We start from the raw sequence: 25244 nt of genomic DNA, 5'->3' as shown, positions 1-25244 counted from the left end.
CACTCGCACACTGAGATACAGACTCAGGCACACACACACACTGAGATACGGACTCAGACACACACTGAGATACAGACACACACACACACACACACACACACTGAGATACAGACTCAGATACACTTATGCACACACTGAGAAACAGACTCAGACACACTCACTGAGCTATAGACACAGACACACTTACACACACTGAGATACAGACTCAGTCTCACACACACACTGATATACAGACTCAGACACACACACACACTGAGATACAGACTCAGACACACACAAACTGACATACAGACTCAGACACACACACGCACACACTGAGATACAGACTCAGGCACACACACACACACACACTGAGATACTGACTCAGACACATACACACACTGATATACAGACTCAGACACACTCACACACACACACTGAGATACAGACCCAGACAGACACACACTGAGATAAAGACTCTGACCCACACACACTGAGATACAGATTCAGACACACACACACTGATATACAGACTCTGACACACACACACTGAGATACAGACTCAGACACACACACACACACACACTGAGATACAGACCCAGACAGACACACACACTGAGATACTGACTCAGACACACACACACACACACTGAAATACAGACTCAGACACACTCACACACACACTGAGATACAGACTCAGACACACACACTGAGGTGCAGACTCTGACACACTCACACACACACACACTGAGATACAAACTCAGACACACTCACACACACACTGAGGTACAGACTCACACACACTAACGCACACTGAGATACAGGCTCAGACACACTGAGATACAGACTCAGACACACTCACACTGAGATACAGACTCTGACACACTCACACACACACTGAGATTCAGACTCAGACACACTCACACACACACACACACACACACACACTGAGATACAGACTCAGGCACACATACACACAGAGATACAGACTCAGACACACACACACACACTGAGATACAGACTCAGACACACACACACACTGAGATACAGACTCAGACGCACTCACACTGAGCTATAGACACAGACACACTCGCACACACTGAGATACAGACTCAGACAACCACACACACACTGAGATACAGACTCAGACACACTCACACTGAACTATAGACACAGACACACGTACATACACACTGAGATACAGACTCAGACTCACACACATTGAGATACAGACTCAGACACACTCACACACACTGAGATACAGACTCAGACAACCACACACACACTGAGATACAGACTCAGACACACACACACTGAGATACAGCCTCAGACACACTCACACTGAGCTATAGACACAGACACACTTACACACACACTGAGATACAGACTCAGGCACACTCACACACACTGAGATACAGAATCAGACACATATAAACACACACTGAGATACAGACACAGACACACACACACACACTGAGATACAGACTCAGACACACTCACACTCACTGAGTAACAGACTCAGACACACACACACTGAGATACAGACTCAGACACACTCACACTGAGCTATAGACACAGACACACTTACACACACACTGAGATACAGACTCAGACACACTCACACACACTGAGATACAGACTCAGACACATTCAGACACACACTGAGATACAGACACAGACACACACACACACTGAGATACAGACACAGACACACTCACACACACTGAGTAACAGACTCAGACACACACACACTGAGATACAGACTCAGGCACACACACACTGAGACACAGACTCAGACACACACACACACTGAGACACAGACTCAGACACACTCACACACTGAGATATAGACTCAGACACACACACACTGAGATACAGTCTCAGACACACACACACACTGAGATACAGACTCAGGCACACACACACACTGAGATACCGACTCTGACACACTCACACACACACTGAGATACGGACTCAGTCACACACACACACTTAGATACAGACTCAGACACACACACACTGAGATACAGTCTCAGGCACACTCGCACACTGAGATACAGACTCAGGCACACACACACACTGAGATACGGACTCAGACACACTCACACACTGAGATACAGACTCTGACACACTCACACACACACACTGAGATACGGACTCAGTCACACACACACACTTAGATACAGACTCAGACACACACACACACTGAGATACAGTCTCAGGCACACTCGCACACTGAGATACAGACTCAGGCACACACACACACTGAGATACGGACTCAGAGACACACTGAGCTACAGACACACACACACACACACACATTGAGATACAGACTCAGATACACTTATGCACACACTGAGAAACAGACTCAGACACACTCACTGAGCTATAGACACAGACACACTTACACACACTGAGATACAGACTCAGGAACACACACACTGAGATACAGACTTAGACACACACTGAGATACGGACTCAGACACACACACACACTGAGATACAGACTCAGGCACACACACACGGAGATACAGTCTCAGACACACTCACGCACACACTGAGATACAGACTCAGACACACACACTGAGATACAGACTCAGGCACACACACACACTGAGATACAGACTCAGACACACACACACACACTGAGATACAGACTCAGGCACACACACACACTGAGATACAGACACAGACACACACACACTGAGATACAGACTCAGACACACACACACTGAGATACAGACTCAGACACACACACACACACTGAGATACAGACTCAGGCACACACACACACTGAGATACAGACTCAGACACACACACACCGAGATACAGTCTCAGACACACTTATGCACACACTGAGATACAGTCTCAGACCCACTCACACTGAGCTATAGACACAGACACACTTATACACACACACACTGAGATACAGTCTCAGAGACACACTCACACTGAGATACAGACTCAGACACACTTATGCACACACTGAGATACAGTCTCAGACCCACTCACACTGAGGTATAGACACAGACACACTTATACACACACACACTGAGATACAGTCTCAGAGACACACTCACACTGAGATACAGACTCAGACACACTCACACTGAGATACAGATTCAGACACACTCACACTGAGATACAGACTCACACACACTCACACACATACTCGGATACAGACTCAAACAGACTAACAGACACACACTGAGATACAGTCTCAGACACACTCACACACTGAGATACAGTCTCAGGCACACTCACACACACTGAGCTGTAGACTCAGACACACTCACACACACTGAGACACAGACTCAGACACACTCACACACTGAGATATAGACTCAGACACACACACACACACACTGAGATACAGTCTCAGACACACTCACGCACACTGAGCTATAGACTCAGACACACTCACACACACTGAGATATAGACTCAGACACACACACACACTGAGATACAGACTCAGGCGCACTCACACACACTGAGCTATAGACTCAGACACACTCACACACACTGAGATACAGACTCAGACACAATCACACTGAGATACAGACTCTGACACACTCACACACACACTGAGATTCAGACTCAGACACTCACACACACACACACACACACACACACTGAGATACAGACTCAGGCACACATACACACAGAGATACAGACTCAGACACACACACACACACTGAGATACAGACTCAGACACACACACACACACTGAGATACAGACTCAGACGCACTCACACTGAGCTATAGACACAGACACACTCGCACACACTGAGATACAGACTCAGACAACCACACACACACTGAGATACAGACTCAGACACACTCACACTGAACTATAGACACAGACACACGTACATACACACTGAGATACAGACTCAGACTCACACACATTGAGATACAGACTCAGACACACTCACACACACTGAGATACAGACTCAGACAACCACACACACACTGAGATACAGACTCAGACACACACACACTGAGATACAGCCTCAGACACACTCACACTGAGCTATAGACACAGACACACTTACACACACACTGAGATACAGACTCAGGCACACTCACACACACTGAGATACAGAATCAGACACATATAAACACACACTGAGATACAGACACAGACACACACACACACACTGAGATACAGACTCAGACACACTCACACACACTGAGTAACAGACTCAGACACACACACACTGAGATACAGACTCAGACACACTCACACTGAGCTATAGACACAGACACACTTACACACACACTGAGATACAGACTCAGACACACTCACACACACTGAGATACAGACTCAGACACATTCAGACACACACTGAGATACAGACACAGACACACACACACACACTGAGATACAGACACAGACACACTCACACACACTGAGTAACAGACTCAGACACACACACACTGAGATACAGACTCAGGCACACATACACTGAGACACAGACTCAGACACACACACACACTGAGACACAGACTCAGACACACTCACACACTGAGATATAGACTCAGACACACACACACACTTAGATACAGACTCAGACACACACACACACTGAGATACAGACTCAGGCACACACACACACTGAGATACCGACTCTGACACACTCACACACACACTGAGATACGGACTCAGTCACACACACACACTTAGATACAGACTCAGACACACACACACTGAGATACAGTCTCAGGCACACTCGCACACTGAGATACAGACTCAGGCACACACACACACTGAGATACGGACTCAGACACACTCACACACTGAGATACAGACTCTGACACACTCACACACACACACTGAGATACGGACTCAGTCACACACACACACTTAGATACAGACTCAGACACACACACACTGAGATACAGTCTCAGGCACACTCGCACACTGAGATACAGACTCAGGCACACACACACACTGAGATACGGACTCAGAGACACACTGAGCTACAGACACACACACACACACACACACACACACTGAGATACAGACTCAGATACACTTATGCACACACTGAGAAACAGACTCAGACACACTCACTGAGCTATAGACACAGACACACTTACACACACTGAGATACAGACTCAGGAACACACACACTGAGATACAGACTTAGACACACACTGAGATACGGACTCAGACACACACACACACTGAGATACAGACTCAGGCACACACACACGGAGATACAGTCTCAGACACACTCACGCACACACTGAGATACAGACTCAGACACACACACTGAGATACAGACTCAGGCACACACACACACTGAGATACAGACTCAGACACACACACACACACTGAGATACAGACTCAGGCACACACACACACTGAGATACAGACACAGACACACACACACTGAGATACAGACTCAGACACACACACACTGAGATACAGACTCAGACACACACACACACACTGAGATACAGACTCAGGCACACACACACACTGAGATACAGACTCAGACACACACACACCGAGATACAGTCTCAGACACACTTATGCACACACTGAGATACAGTCTCAGACCCACTCACACTGAGCTATAGACACAGACACACTTATACACACACACACTGAGATACAGTCTCAGAGACACACTCACACTGAGATACAGACTCAGACACACTTATGCACACACTGAGATACAGTCTCAGACCCACTCACACTGAGGTATAGACACAGACACACTTATACACACACACACTGAGATACAGTCTCAGAGACACACTCACACTGAGATACAGACTCAGACACACTCACACTGAGATACAGATTCAGACACACTCACACTGAGATACAGACTCACACACACTCACACACATACTCGGATACAGACTCAAACAGACTAACAGACACACACTGAGATACAGTCTCAGACACACTCACACACTGAGATACAGTCTCAGGCACACTCACACACACTGAGCTGTAGACTCAGACACACTCACACACACTGAGACACAGACTCAGACACACTCACACACTGAGATATAGACTCAGACACACACACACACACACACTGAGATACAGTCTCAGACACACTCACGCACACTGAGCTATAGACTCAGACACACACACACTGAGATACAGTCTCAGGCACACTCGCACACTGAGATACAGACTCAGGCACACACACACACTGAGATACGGACTCAGACACACACTGAGATACAGACACACACACACACACACACACACACTGAGATACAGACTCAGATACACTTATGCACACACTGAGAAACAGACTCAGACACACTCACTGAGCTATAGACACAGACACACTTACACACACTGAGATACAGACTCAGTCTCACACACACACTGATATACAGACTCAGACACACACACACACTGAGATACAGACTCAGACACACACAAACTGACATACAGACTCAGACACACACACGCACACACTGAGATACAGACTCAGGCACACACACACACACACACTGAGATACTGACTCAGACACATACACACACTGATATACAGACTCAGACACACTCACACACACACACTGAGATACAGACCCAGACAGACACACACTGAGATACAGACTCTGACCCACACACACTGAGATACAGATTCAGACACACACACACTGATATACAGACTCTGACACACACACACTGAGATACAGACTCAGACACACACACACACACACACTGAGATACAGACCCAGACAGACACACACACTGAGATACTGACTCAGACACACACACACACACACTGAAATACAGACTCAGACACACTCACACACACACTGAGATACAGACTCAGACACACACACTGAGGTGCAGACTCTGACACACTCACACACACACACACTGAGATACAAACTCAGACACACTCACACACACACTGAGGTACAGACTCACACACACTAACGCACACTGAGATACAGGCTCAGACACACTCACACACACTGAGATACAGACTCAGACACACTCACACTGAGATACAGACTCTGACACACTCACACACACACTGAGATTCAGACTCAGACACACTCACACACATACACACAGAGATACAGACTCAGACACACACACACACACTGAGATACAGACTCAGACACACACACACACTGAGATACAGACTCAGACGCACTCACACTGAGCTATAGACACAGACACACTCGCACACACTGAGATACAGACTCAGACAACCACACACACACTGAGATACAGACTCAGACACACTCACACTGAACTATAGACACAGACACACGTACATACACACTGAGATACAGACTCAGACTCACACACATTGAGATACAGACTCAGACACACTCACACACACTGAGATACAGACTCAGACAACCACACACACACTGAGATACAGACTCAGACACACACACACTGAGATACAGCCTCAGACACACTCACACTGAGCTATAGACACAGACACACGTACACACACACTGAGATACAGACTCAGGCACACTCACACACACTGAGATACAGAATCAGACACATATAAACACACACTGAGATACAGACACAGACACACACACACACACTGAGATACAGACTCAGACACACTCACACACACTGAGTAACAGACTCAGACACACACACACTGAGATACAGACTCAGACACACTCACACTGAGCTATAGACACAGACACACTTACACACACACTGAGATACAGACTCAGACACACTCACACACACTGAGATACAGACTCAGACACATTCAGACACACACTGAGATACAGACACAGACACACACACACACTGAGATACAGACACAGACACACTCACACACACTGAGTAACAGACTCAGACACACACACACTGAGATACAGACTCAGGCACACACACACTGAGACACAGACTCAGACACACACACACACTGAGACACAGACTCAGACACACTCACACACTGAGATATAGACTCAGACACACACACACTGAGATACAGTCTCAGACACACACACACACTGAGATACAGACTCAGGCACACACACACACTGAGATACCGACTCTGACACACTCACACACACACTGAGATACGGACTCAGTCACACACACACACTTAGATACAGACTCAGACACACACACACTGAGATACAGTCTCAGGCACACTCGCACACTGAGATACAGACTCAGGCACACACACACACTGAGATACGGACTCAGACACACTCACACACTGAGATACAGACTCTGACACACTCACACACACACACTGAGATACGGACTCAGTCACACACACACACTTAGATACAGACTCAGACACACACACACTGAGATACAGTCTCAGGCACACTCGCACACTGAGATACAGACTCAGGCACACACACACACTGAGATACGGACTCAGAGACACACTGAGCTACAGACACACACACACACACACACACTGAGATACAGACTCAGATACACTTATGCACACACTGAGAAACAGACTCAGACACACTCACTGAGCTATAGACACAGACACACTTACACACACTGAGATACAGACTCAGGAACACACACACTGAGATACAGACTTAGACACACACTGAGATACGGACTCAGACACACACACACACTGAGATACAGACTCAGGCACACACACACGGAGATACAGTCTCAGACACACTCACGCACACACTGAGATACAGACTCAGACACACACACTGAGATACAGACTCAGGCACACACACACACTGAGATACAGACTCAGACACACACACACACACTGAGATACAGACTCAGGCACACACACACACTGAGATACAGACACAGACACACACACACTGAGATACAGACTCAGACACACACACACTGAGATACAGACTCAGACACACACACACACACTGAGATACAGACTCAGGCACACACACACACTGAGATACAGACTCAGACACACACACACCGAGATACAGTCTCAGACACACTTATGCACACACTGAGATACAGTCTCAGACCCACTCACACTGAGCTATAGACACAGACACACTTATACACACACACACTGAGATACAGTCTCAGAGACACACTCACACTGAGATACAGACTCAGACACACTTATGCACACACTGAGATACAGTCTCAGACCCACTCACACTGAGGTATAGACACAGACACACTTATACACACACACACTGAGATACAGTCTCAGAGACACACTCACACTGAGATACAGACTCAGACACACTCACACTGAGATACAGATTCAGACACACTCACACTGAGATACAGACTCACACACACTCACACACATACTCGGATACAGACTCAAACAGACTAACAGACACACACTGAGATTCAGTCTCAGACACACTCACACACTGAGATACAGTCTCAGGCACACTCACACACACTGAGCTGTAGACTCAGACACACTCACACACACTGAGACACAGACTCAGACACACTCACACACTGAGATATAGACTCAGACACACACACACACACACTGAGATACAGTCTCAGACACACTCACGCACACTGAGCTATAGACTCAGACACACTCACACACACTGAGATATAGACTCAGACACACACACACACTGAGATACAGACTCAGGTGCACTCACACACACTGAGCTATAGACTCAGACACACTCACACACACTGAGATACAGACTCAGACACACTCACACTGAGATACAGACTCTGACACACTCACACACACACTGAGATTCAGACTCAGACACACTCACACACACACACACACACACACACTGAGATACAGACTCAGGCACACATACACACAGAGATACAGACTCAGACACACACACACACACTGAGATACAGACTCAGACACACACACACACACTGAGATACAGACTCAGACGCACTCACACTGAGCTATAGACACAGACACACTCGCACACACTGAGATACAGACTCAGACAACCACACACACACTGAGATACAGACTCAGACACACTCACACTGAACTATAGACACAGACACACGTACATACACACTGAGATACAGACTCAGACTCACACACATTGAGATACAGACTCAGACACACTCACACACACTGAGATACAGACTCAGACAACCACACACACACTGAGATACAGACTCAGACACACACACACTGAGATACAGCCTCAGACACACTCACACTGAGCTATAGACACAGACACACTTACACACACACTGAGATACAGACTCAGGCACACTCACACACACTGAGATACAGAATCAGACACACACTGAGATACAGACACAGACACACACACACACACTGAGATACAGACTCAGACACACTCACACACACTGAGTAACAGACTCAGACACACACACACTGAGATACAGACTCAGACACACTCACACACACACTGAGATACGGACTCAGTCACACACACACACTTAGATACAGACTCAGACACACACACACTGAGATACAGTCTCAGGCACACTCGCACACTGAGATACAGACTCAGGCACACACACACACTGAGATACGGACTCAGACACACTCACACACTGAGATACAGACTCTGACACACTCACACACACACACTGAGATACGGACTCAGTCACACACACACACTTAGATACAGACTCAGACACACACACACTGAGATACAGTCTCAGGCACACTCGCACACTGAGATACAGACTCAGGCACACACACACACTGAGATACGGACTCAGAGACACACTGAGCTACAGACACACACACACACACACACACTGAGATACAGACTCAGATACACTTATGCACACACTGAGAAACAGACTCAGACACACTCACTGAGCTATAGACACAGACACACTTACACACACTGAGATACAGACTCAGGAACACACACACTGAGATACAGACTTAGACACACACTGAGATACGGACTCAGACACACACACACACTGAGATACAGACTCAGGCACACACACACGGAGATACAGTCTCAGACACACTCACGCACACACTGAGATACAGACTCAGACACACACACTGAGATACAGACTCAGGCACACACACACACTGAGATACAGACTCAGACACACACACACACACTGAGATACAGACTCAGGCACACACACACACTGAGATACAGACACAGACACACACACACTGAGATACAGACTCAGACACACACACACTGAGATACAGACTCAGACACACACACACACACTGAGATACAGACTCAGGCACACACACACACTGAGATACAGACTCAGACACACACACACCGAGATACAGTCTCAGACACACTTATGCACACACTGAGATACAGTCTCAGACCCACTCACACTGAGCTATAGACACAGACACACTTATACACACACACACTGAGATACAGTCTCAGAGACACACTCACACTGAGATACAGACTCAGACACACTTATGCACACACTGAGATACAGTCTCAGACCCACTCACACTGAGGTATAGACACAGACACACTTATACACACACACACTGAGATACAGTCTCAGAGACACACTCACACTGAGATACAGACTCAGACACACTCACACTGAGATACAGATTCAGACACACTCACACTGAGATACAGACTCACACACACTCACACACATACTCGGATACAGACTCAAACAGACTAACAGACACACACTGAGATACAGTCTCAGACACACTCACACACTGAGATACAGTCTCAGGCACACTCACACACACTGAGCTGTAGACTCAGACACACTCACACACACTGAGACACAGACTCAGACACACTCACACACTGAGATATAGACTCAGACACACACACACACACACTGAGATACAGTCTCAGACACACTCACGCACACTGAGCTATAGACTCAGACACACTCACACACACTGAGATATAGACTCAGACACACACACACACTGAGATACAGACTCAGGTGCACTCACACACACTGAGCTATAGACTCAGACACACTCACACACACTGAGATACAGACTCAGACACACTCACACTGAGATACAGACTCTGACACACTCACACACACACTGAGATTCAGACTCAGACACACTCACACACACACACACACACACACACTGAGATACAGACTCAGGCACACATACACACAGAGATACAGACTCAGACACACACACACACACTGAGATACAGACTCAGACACACACACACACACTGAGATACAGACTCAGACGCACTCACACTGAGCTATAGACACAGACACACTCGCACACACTGAGATACAGACTCAGACAACCACACACACACTGAGATACAGACTCAGACACACTCACACTGAACTATAGACACAGACACACGTACATACACACTGAGATACAGACTCAGACTCACACACATTGAGATACAGACTCAGACACACTCACACACACTGAGATACAGACTCAGACAACCACACACACACTGAGATACAGACTCAGACACACACACACTGAGATACAGCCTCAGACACACTCACACTGAGCTATAGACACAGACACACTTACACACACACTGAGATACAGACTCAGGCACACTCACACACACTGAGATACAGAATCAGACACATATAAACACACACTGAGATACAGACACAGACACACACACACACACTGAGATACAGACTCAGACACACTCACACACACTGAGTAACAGACTCAGACACACACACACTGAGATACAGACTCAGACACACTCACACTGAGCTATAGACACAGACACACTTACACACACACTGAGATACAGACTCAGACACACTCACACACACTGAGATACAGACTCAGACACATTCAGACACACACTGAGATACAGACACAGACACACACACACACACTGAGATACAGACACAGACACACTCACACACACTGAGTAACAGACTCAGACACACACACACTGAGATACAGACTCAGGCACACATACACTGAGACACAGACTCAGACACACACACACTGAGACACAGACTCAGACACACTCACACACTGAGATATAGACTCAGACACACACACACTGAGATACAGTCTCAGACACACACACACACTGAGATACAGACTCAGGCACACACACACACTGAGATACCGACTCTGACACACTCACACACACACTGAGATACGGACTCAGTCACACACACACACTTAGATACAGACTCAGACACACACACACTGAGATACAGTCTCTGGCACACTCGCACACTGAGATACAGACTCAGGCATACACACACACTGAGATACGGACTCAGACACACTCACACACTGAGATACAGACTCTGACACACTCACACACACACACTGAGATACGGACTCAGTCACACACACACACTTAGATACAGACTCAGACACACACACACTGAGATACAGTCTCAGGCACACTCGCACACTGAGATACAGACTCAGGCACACACACACACTGAGATACGGACTCAGAGACACACTGAGCTACAGACACACACACACACACACACACACACACTGAGATACAGACTCAGATACACTTATGCACACACTGAGAAACAGACTCAGACACACTCACTGAGCTATAGACACAGACACACTTACACACACTGAGATACAGACTCAGGAACACACACACTGAGATACAGACTTAGACACACACTGAGATACGGACTCAGACACACACACACACTGAGCTGTAGACTCAGACACACTCACACACACTGAGACACAGACTCAGACACACTCACACACTGAGATATAGACTCAGACACACACACACACACACTGAGATACAGTCTCAGACACACTCACGCACACTGAGCTATAGACTCAGACACACTCACACACACTGAGATATAGACTCAGACACACACACACACTGAGATACAGACTCAGGCGCACTCACACACACTGAGCTATAGACTCAGACACACTCACACACACTGAGACACAGACTCAGACACACACACACACTGAGATATAGACTCAGACACACACACACACTGAGACACAGACTCAGACACACACACACACTGAGACACAGACTCAGACACACTCACACACTGAGATATAGACTCAGACACACACACACTGAGATACAGACTCAGACACACTCACACACACTGAGATATAGACTCAGACACACACACACTGAGATACAGACTCAGACACACACACACACACTGAGATACAGACTCAGGCACACACACACACTGAGATACAGACTCAGACACACACACACCGAGATACAGTCTCAGACACACACACACACACTGAGATACAGACTCAGGCGCACTCACACACACTGAGCTATAGACTCAGACACACTCACACACACTGAGACACAGACTCAGACACACACACACTGAGATATAGACTCAGACACACACACACTGAGACACAGACTCAGACACACACACACACTGAGACACAGACTCAGACACACTCACACACTGAGATATAGACTCAGACACACACACACTGAGATACAGTCTCAGACACACACACACACTGAGATACAGACTCAGGCACACACACACACTGAGATACCGACTCTGACACACTCACACACACACTGAGATACGGACTCAGTCACACACACACACTTAGATACAGACTCAGACACACACACACTGAGATACAGTCTCAGGCACACTCGCACACTGAGATACAGACTCAGGCACACACACACACTGAGATACGGACTCAGACACACTCACACACTGAGATACAGACTCTGACACACTCACACACACACTGAGATACGGACTCAGTCACACACACACACTTAGATACAGACTCAGACACACACACACTGAGATACAGTCTCAGGCACACTCGCACACTGAGATACAGACTCAGGCACACACACACACTGAGATACGGACTCAGAGACACACTGAGCTACAGACACACACACACACACACACACACACTGAGATACAGACTCAGATACACTTATGCACACACTGAGAAACAGACTCAGACACACTCACTGAGCTATAGACACAGACACACTTACACACACTGAGATACAGACTCAGGAACACACACACTGAGATACAGACTTAGACACACACTGAGATACGGACTCAGACACACACACACACTGAGATACAGACTCAGGCACACACACACGGAGATACAGTCTCAGACACACTCACGCACACACTGAGGTACAGACTCAGACACACACACTGAGATACAGACTCAGGCACACACACACACTGAGATACAGACTCAGACACACACACACACACTGAGATACAGACTCAGGCACACACACACACTGAGATACAGACACAGACACACACACTGAGATACAGACTCAGACACACACACACTGAGATACAGACTCAGACACACACACACACACTGAGATACAGACTCAGGCACACACACACACTGAGATACAGACTCAGACACACACACACCGAGATACAGTCTCAGACACACTTATGCACACACTGAGATACAGTCTCAGACCCACTCACACTGAGCTATAGACACAGACACACTTATACACACACACACTGAGATACAGTCTCAGAGACACACTCACACTGAGATACAGACTCAGACACACTTATGCACACACTGAGATACAGTCTCAGACCCACTCACACTGAGGTATAGACACAGACACACTTATACACACACACACTGAGATACAGTCTCAGAGACACACTCACACTGAGATACAGACTCAGACACACTCACACTGAGATACAGATTCAGACACACTCACACTGAGATACAGACTCACACACACTCACACACATACTCGGATACAGACTCAAACAGACTAACAGACACACACTGAGATACAGTCTCAGACACACTCACACACTGAGATACAGTCTCAGGCACACTCACACACACTGAGCTGTAGACTCAGACACACTCACACACACTGAGACACAGACTCAGACACACTCACACACTGAGATATAGACTCAGACACACACACACACACACTGAGATACAGTCTCAGACACACTCACGCACACTGAGCTATAGACTCAGACACACTCACACACACTGAGATATAGACTCAGACACACACACACACTGAGATACAGACTCAGACACACTCACACACACTGAGATATAGACTCAGACACACACACACTGAGATACAGTCTCAGACACACACACACACTGAGATACAGACTCAGGCGCACTCAAACACACTGAGCTATAGACTCAGACACACTCACACACACTGAGACACAGACTCAGACACACACACACACTGAGATATAGACTCAGACACACACACACACTGAGACACAGACTCAGACACACACACACACTGAGACACAGACTCAGACACACTCACACACTGAGATATAGACTCAGACACACACACACTGAGATACAGACTCAGACACACTCACACACACTGAGATATAGACTCAGACACACACACACTGAGATACAGACTCAGACACACACACACACTGAGATACAGACTCAGGCACACACACACACTGAGATACAGACTCAGACACACACACACCGAGATACAGTCTCAGACACACACACACACACTGAGATACAGACTCAGGCGCACTCACACACACTGAGCTATAGACTCAGACACACTCACACACACTGAGACACAGACTCAGACACACACACACACTGAGATATAGACTCAGACACACACACACTGAGACACAGACTCAGACACACACACACACTGAGACACAGACTCAGACACACTCACACACTGAGATATAGACTCAGACACACACACACTGAGATACAGTCTCAGACACACACACACACTGAGATACAGACTCAGGCACACACACACACTGAGATACCGACTCTGACACACTCACGCACACACTGAGATACGGACTCAGTCACACACACACACTTAGATACAGACTCAGACACACACACACTGAGATACAGTCTCAGGCACACTCGCACACTGAGATACAGACTCAGGCACACACACACACTGAGATACGGACTCAGACACACTCACACACTGAGATACAGACTCTGACACACTCACACACACACTGAGATACGGACTCAGTCACACACACACACTTAGATACAGACTCAGACACACACACACTGAGATACAGTCTCAGGCACACTCGCACACTGAGATACAGACTCAGGCACACACACACACTGAGATACGGACTCAGAGACACACTGAGCTACAGACACACACACACACACACACACACACACTGAGATACAGACTCAGATACACTTATGCACACACTGAGAAACAGACTCAGACACACTCACTGAGCTATAGACACAGACACACTTACACACACTGAGATACAGACTCAGGAACACACACACTGAGATACAGACTTAGACACACACTGAGATACGGACTCAGACACACACACACACTGAGATACAGACTCAGGCACACACACACGGAGATACAGTCTCAGACACACTCACGCACACACTGAGGTACAGACTCAGACACACACACTGAGATACAGACTCAGGCACACACACACACTGAGATACAGACTCAGACACACACACACACACTGAGATACAGACTCAGGCACACACACACACTGAGATACAGACACAGACACACACACACTGAGATACAGACTCAGACACACACACACTGAGATACAGACTCAGACACACACACACACACTGAGATACAGACTCAGGCACACACACACACTGAGATACAGACTCAGACACACACACACCGAGATACAGTCTCAGACACACTTATGCACACACTGAGATACAGTCTCAGACCCACTCACACTGAGCTATAGACACAGACACACTTATACACACACACACTGAGATACAGTCTCAGAGACACACTCACACTGAGATACAGACTCAGACACTCTTATGCACACACTGAGATACAGTCTCAGACCCACTCACACTGAGGTAGAGACACAGACACACTTATACACACACACACTGAGATACAGTCTCAGAGACACACTCACACTGAGATACAGACTCAGACACACTCACACTGAGATACAGATTCAGACACACTCACACTGAGATACAGACTCACACACACTCACACACATACTCGGATACAGACTCAAACAGACTAACAGACACACACTGAGATACAGTCTCAGACACACTCACACACTGAGATACAGTCTCAGGCACACTCACACACACTGAGCTGTAGACTCAGACACACTCACACACACTGAGACACAGACTCAGACACACTCACACACTGAGATATAGACTCAGACACACACACACACACACTGAGATACAGTCTCAGACACACTCACGCACACTGAGCTATAGACTCAGACACACTCACACACACTGAGATATAGACTCAGACACACACACACACTGAGATACAGACTCAGACACACTCACACACACTGAGATATAGACTCAGACACACACACACTGAGATACAGTCTCAGACACACACACACACTGAGATACAGACTCAGGCGCACTCAAACACACTGAGCTATAGACTCAGACACACTCACACACACTGAGACACAGACTCAGACACACACACACACTGAGATATAGACTCAGACACACACACACACTGAGACACAGACTCAGACACACACACACACTGAGACACAGACTCAGACACACTCACACACTGAGATATAGACTCAGACACACACACACTGAGATACAGACTCAGACACACTCACACACACTGAGATATAGACTCAGACACACACACACTGAGATACAGACTCAGACACACTCACACACTGAGATACAGACTCTGACACACTCACACACACACACTGAGATACGGACTCAGTCACACACACACACTTAGATACAGACTCAGACACACACACACTGAGATACAGTCTCAGGCACACTCGCACACTGAGATACAGACTCAGGCACACACACACACTGAGATACGGACTCAGAGACACACTGAGCTACAGACCCACACACACACACACACACACACACTGAGATACAGACTCAGATACACTTATGCACACACTGAGAAACAGACTCAGACACACTCACTGAGCTATAGACACAGACACACTTACACACACTGAGATACAGACTCAGGAACACACACACTGAGATACAGACTTAGACACACACTGAGATACGGACTCAGACACACACACACACTGAGATACAGACTCAGGCACACACACACGGAGATACAGTCTCAGACACACTCACGCACACACTGAGATACAGACTCAGACACACACACTGAGATACAGACTCAGGCACACACACACACTGAGATACAGACTCAGACACACACACACACACTGAGATACAGACTCAGGCACACACACACACTGAGATACAGACACAGACACACACACACTGAGATACAGACTCAGACACACACACACTGAGATACAGACTCAGACACACACACACACACAGAGATACAGACTCAGGCACACACACACACTGAGATACAGACTCAGGCACACACACACCGAGATACAGTCTCAGACACACTTATGCACACACTGAGATACAGTCTCAGACCCACTCACACTGAGCTATAGACACAGACACACTTATACACACACACACTGAGATACAGTCTCAGAGACACACTCACACTGAGATACAGACTCAGACACACTTATGCACACACTGAGATACAGTCTCAGACCCACTCACACTGAGGTATAGACACAGACACACTTATACACACACACACTGAGATACAGTCTCAGAGACACACTCACACTGAGATACAGACTCAGACACACTCACACTGAGATACAGATTCAGACACACTCACACTGAGATACAGACTCACACACACTCACACACATACTCGGATACAGACTCAAACAGACTAACAGACACACACTGAGATACAGTCTCAGACACACTCACACACTGAGATACAGTCTCAGGCACACTCACACACACTGAGCTGTAGACTCAGACACACTCACACACACTGAGACACAGACTCAGACACACTCACACACTGAGATATAGACTCAGACACACACACACACACACTGAGATACAGTCTCAGACACACTCACGCACACTGAGCTATAGACTCAGACACACACACACACTGAGATATAGACTCAGACACACACACACACTGAGATACAGACTCAGACACACTCACACACACTGAGATATAGACTCAGACACACACACACTGAGATACAGTCTCAGACACACACACACACTGAGATACAGACTCAGGCGCACTCACACACACTGAGCTATAGACTCAGACACACTCACACACACTGAGACACAGACTCAGACACACACACACACTGAGATATAGACTCAGACACACACACACACTGAGACACAGACTCAGACACACACACACACACTGAGACACAGACTCAGACACACTCACACACTGAGATATAGACTCAGACACACACACACTGAGATACAGACTCAGACACACTCACACACACTGAGATATAGACTCAGACACACACACACTGCGATACAGACTCAGGCGCACTCACACACACTGAGCTATAGACTCAGACACACTCACACACACTGAGACACAGACTCAGACACACCCACACACTGAGATATAGACTCAGACACACACATACACTGAGACACAGACTCAGACACACACACACACTGAGACACAGACTCAGACACACTCACACACTGAGATATAGACTCAGACACACACACACTGAGATACAGTCTCAGACACACTCACACACTGAGATACAGACTCAGACACACACACACACTGAGATACCGACTCTGACACACTCACACACACTCTGAGATACGGACTCAGTCACACACACACACTTAGATACAGACTGAGACACACACACACTGAGATACAGTCTCAGGCACACTCGCACACTGAGATACAGACTCAGGCACACACACACACTGAGATACGGACTCAGACACACTCACACACTGAGATACAGACTCTGACACACTCACACACACACTGAGATACGGACTCAGTCACACACACACTTAGATACAGACTCAGACACACACACACTGAGATACAGTCTCAGGCACACTCGCACACTGAGATACAGACTCAGGCACACACACACACTGAGATACGGACTCAGACACACACTGAGATACAGACTCAGACACACACACACACACTGAGACACAGACTCAGACACACTCACACACTGAGATATAGACTCAGACACACACACACTGAGATACAGACTCAGACACACTCACACACACTGAGATATAGACTCAGACACACACACACTGCGATACAGACTCAGGCGCACTCACACACACTGAGCTATAGACTCAGACACACTCACACACACTGAGACACAGACTCAGACACACCCACACACTGAGATATAGACTCAGACACACACATACACTGAGACACAGACTCAGACACACACACACACTGAGACACAGACTCAGACACACTCACACACTGAGATATAGACTCAGACACACACACACTGAGATACAGTCTCAGACACACTCACACACTGAGATACAGACTCAGACACACACACACACTGAGATACCGACTCTGACACACTCACACACACTCTGAGATACGGACTCAGTCACACACACACACTTAGATACAGACTGAGACACACACACACTGAGATACAGTCTCAGGCACACTCGCACACTGAGATACAGACTCAGGCACACACACACACTGAGATACGGACTCAGACACACTCACACACTGAGATACAGACTCTGACACACTCACACACACACTGAGATACGGACTCAGTCACACACACACTTAGATACAGACTCAGACACACACACACTGAGATACAGTCTCAGGCACACTCGCACACTGAGATACAGACTCAGGCACACACACACACTGAGATACGGACTCAGACACACACTGAGATACAGACACACACACACACACACACACTGAGATACAGACTCAGATACACTTATGCACACACTGAGAAACAGACTCAGACACACTCACTGAGCTATAGACACAGACACACTTACACACACTGAGATACAGACTCAGTCTCACACACACACTGATATACAGACTCAGACACACACACACCACTGAGATACAGACTCAGACACACACAAACTGACATACAGACTCAGACACACACACGCACACAGTGAGATACAGACTCAGGCACACACACACACACACACTGAGATACTGACTCAGACACATACACACACTGATATACAGACTCAGACACACTCACACACACACTGAGATACAGACCCAGACAGACACACACACTGAGATACTGACTCAGACACACACACACACACACTGAAATACAGACTCAGACACACTTACACACACACTGAGATACAGACTCAGACACACACACTGAGGTGCAGACTCTGACACACTCACACACACACACACTGAGATACAAACTCAGACACACTCACACACACACTGAGGTACAGACTCACACACACTAACGCACACTGAGATACAGGCTCAGACACACTCACACACACTGAGATACAGACTCAGACACACTCACACTGAGATACAGACTCTGACACACTCACACACACACTGAGATTCAGACTCAGACACACTCACACACACACACACACACACACACTGAGATACAGACTCAGGCACACATACACACAGAGATACAGACTCAGACACACACACACACACTGAGATACAGACTCAGACACACACACACACACTGAGATACAGACTCAGACGCACTCACACTGAGCTATAGACACAGACACACTCGCACACACTGAGATACAGACTCAGACAACCACACACACACTGAGATACAGACTCAGACACACTCACACTGAACTATAGACACAGACACACGTACATACACACTGAGATACAGACTCAGACTCACACACATTGAGATACAGACTCAGACACACTCACACACACTGAGATACAGACTCAGACAACCACACACACACTGAGATACAGACTCAGACACACACACACTGAGATACAGCCTCAGACACACTCACACTGAGCTATAGACACAGACACACTTACACACACACTGAGATACAGACTCAGGCACACTCACACACACTGAGATACAGAATCAGACACACACTGAGATACAGACACAGACACACACACACACACTGAGATACAGACTCAGACACACTCACACACACTGAGTAACAGACTCAGACACACACACACTGAGATACAGACTCAGACACACTCACACTGAGCTATAGACACAGACACACTTACACACACACTGAGATACAGACTCAGACACACTCACACACACTGAGATACAGACTCAGACACATTCAGACACACACTGAGATACAGACACAGACACACACACACACACTGAGATACAGACACAGACACACTCACACACACTGAGTAACAGACTCAGACACACACACTGAGATACAGACTCAGGCACACACACACTGAGGTACAGACTCAGACACACACACACTGAGATACAGACTCAGACACACTCACATTCACGCACACTCACATACATTGACACACACACTGACACACACACTCATACACAGGCTCACACACACTCATACACACGCTCTCACACACAGACTCACACACACACACTCACACACACACACTCACGCACACACTCACACACAGGCTCACACACACTCAAACACACGCTCTCACACACACACTCACACACACACTCACACACACACACACTCACACACACTCACACACATGCTCACACACACGCTCACACACACTGGCACACACGCCCCCCCCACACTCACCCTCACACACACACACACACTCACACTCACAGACACTCTCACACACACACATTCACACACACATTCACACACACTCACACACACACACTCACCCTCACACATACTTACACACACACAGTGACACTCACATACACACACACTCTCACACCCGCACACAGTCACACACACTCACACACACACACAGTCACACACACTCACACACACACAGATGCTCACACACATGCTCACACACACTCACACACACGCTCACACACACACACACTCACACACACAGTCACACTCACACACACACAGTCACACTCACACACACACACACACTCACACACACACACACACTCACACACACACTCACACACATGCTCACACACACACTCACACACATGCTCACACACACGCTCACACACTCACACTCACACTCACACACACACCTGCTCACACACTCACACTCACACACATTCACACACACACTCACACACACACACTCACTTTCACACATTCACACACACACGCACACTCACACACAGTCACACTCACACACACACACAATCACACACACACAGTCACACTCACACCTACTCACACACACACACACAGTAACTCACACACTCACACACACACTCACACACAGTCACACTCACAGACTCACAGGCACACTCGCACACACACAGTCACACACACAGTCACACTCACACTCTCACACGCACACATGCTCACGCACACTCACACACATGCTCACAAACACGCTCACACACACACTGACACACACACTGACACACACACTGACACACACACACGCACACTCACACACACTCACACAGACACGCATACTCACACACAGTCACACTCACACACACACAATCTCACACACACACAGTCACACTCACACACACACACAATCACACACACACAGTCACACTCACACACACTCACAGTAACTCACACACTCACACACACACTCACACACACACTCACACACACAGTCACACTCACACACACACACACACACTCACACACAGTCACCCCCACACTTTCACACACACACAGACACTCACACACACACACTCACACACACACTCACACACACACACTCACACACACTCACACACACTGACACACATGCTCACACACACACACACTCACACACACACACACCCACACTCACACACATGCTCACACACATGCTCACACACACTGGCACACATGCCCACACAAACACACACATTGATACACACACACACACTCACACACACACTCACACACGCTATCTCACACACACATTCACCCTCACACACACACACACTCACACACGCACAGTCACACACACACACACACGCTCACACACACACGCTCACACACACTCACACACACACAGTCACACTCACACACACACACTCACACACTCACACACACACACACACACTCATACACACTCACACACACACAGTCACACTCACGCACACACTCACACACACACACACACACTCACAGACACACACACATTCACACACGCACTCGCACACAGGCTCACAGACACAATCACACTCACACACACACTCACACACACAAACACTCACGCACATGCTCACACACATGCTCACACACACGCTCACACACACGCTCACACACACACACTCACACACTCACACACA

Source organism: Scyliorhinus torazame, chromosome 4, assembly GCF_047496885.1.
Source record: "Scyliorhinus torazame isolate Kashiwa2021f chromosome 4, sScyTor2.1, whole genome shotgun sequence".
Classification (NCBI taxonomy): Eukaryota; Metazoa; Chordata; class Chondrichthyes; order Carcharhiniformes; family Scyliorhinidae; genus Scyliorhinus; species Scyliorhinus torazame.
The sequence above is the reverse complement of the archived record's forward strand: the minus strand, read 5'-3'. Positions refer to the sequence as shown.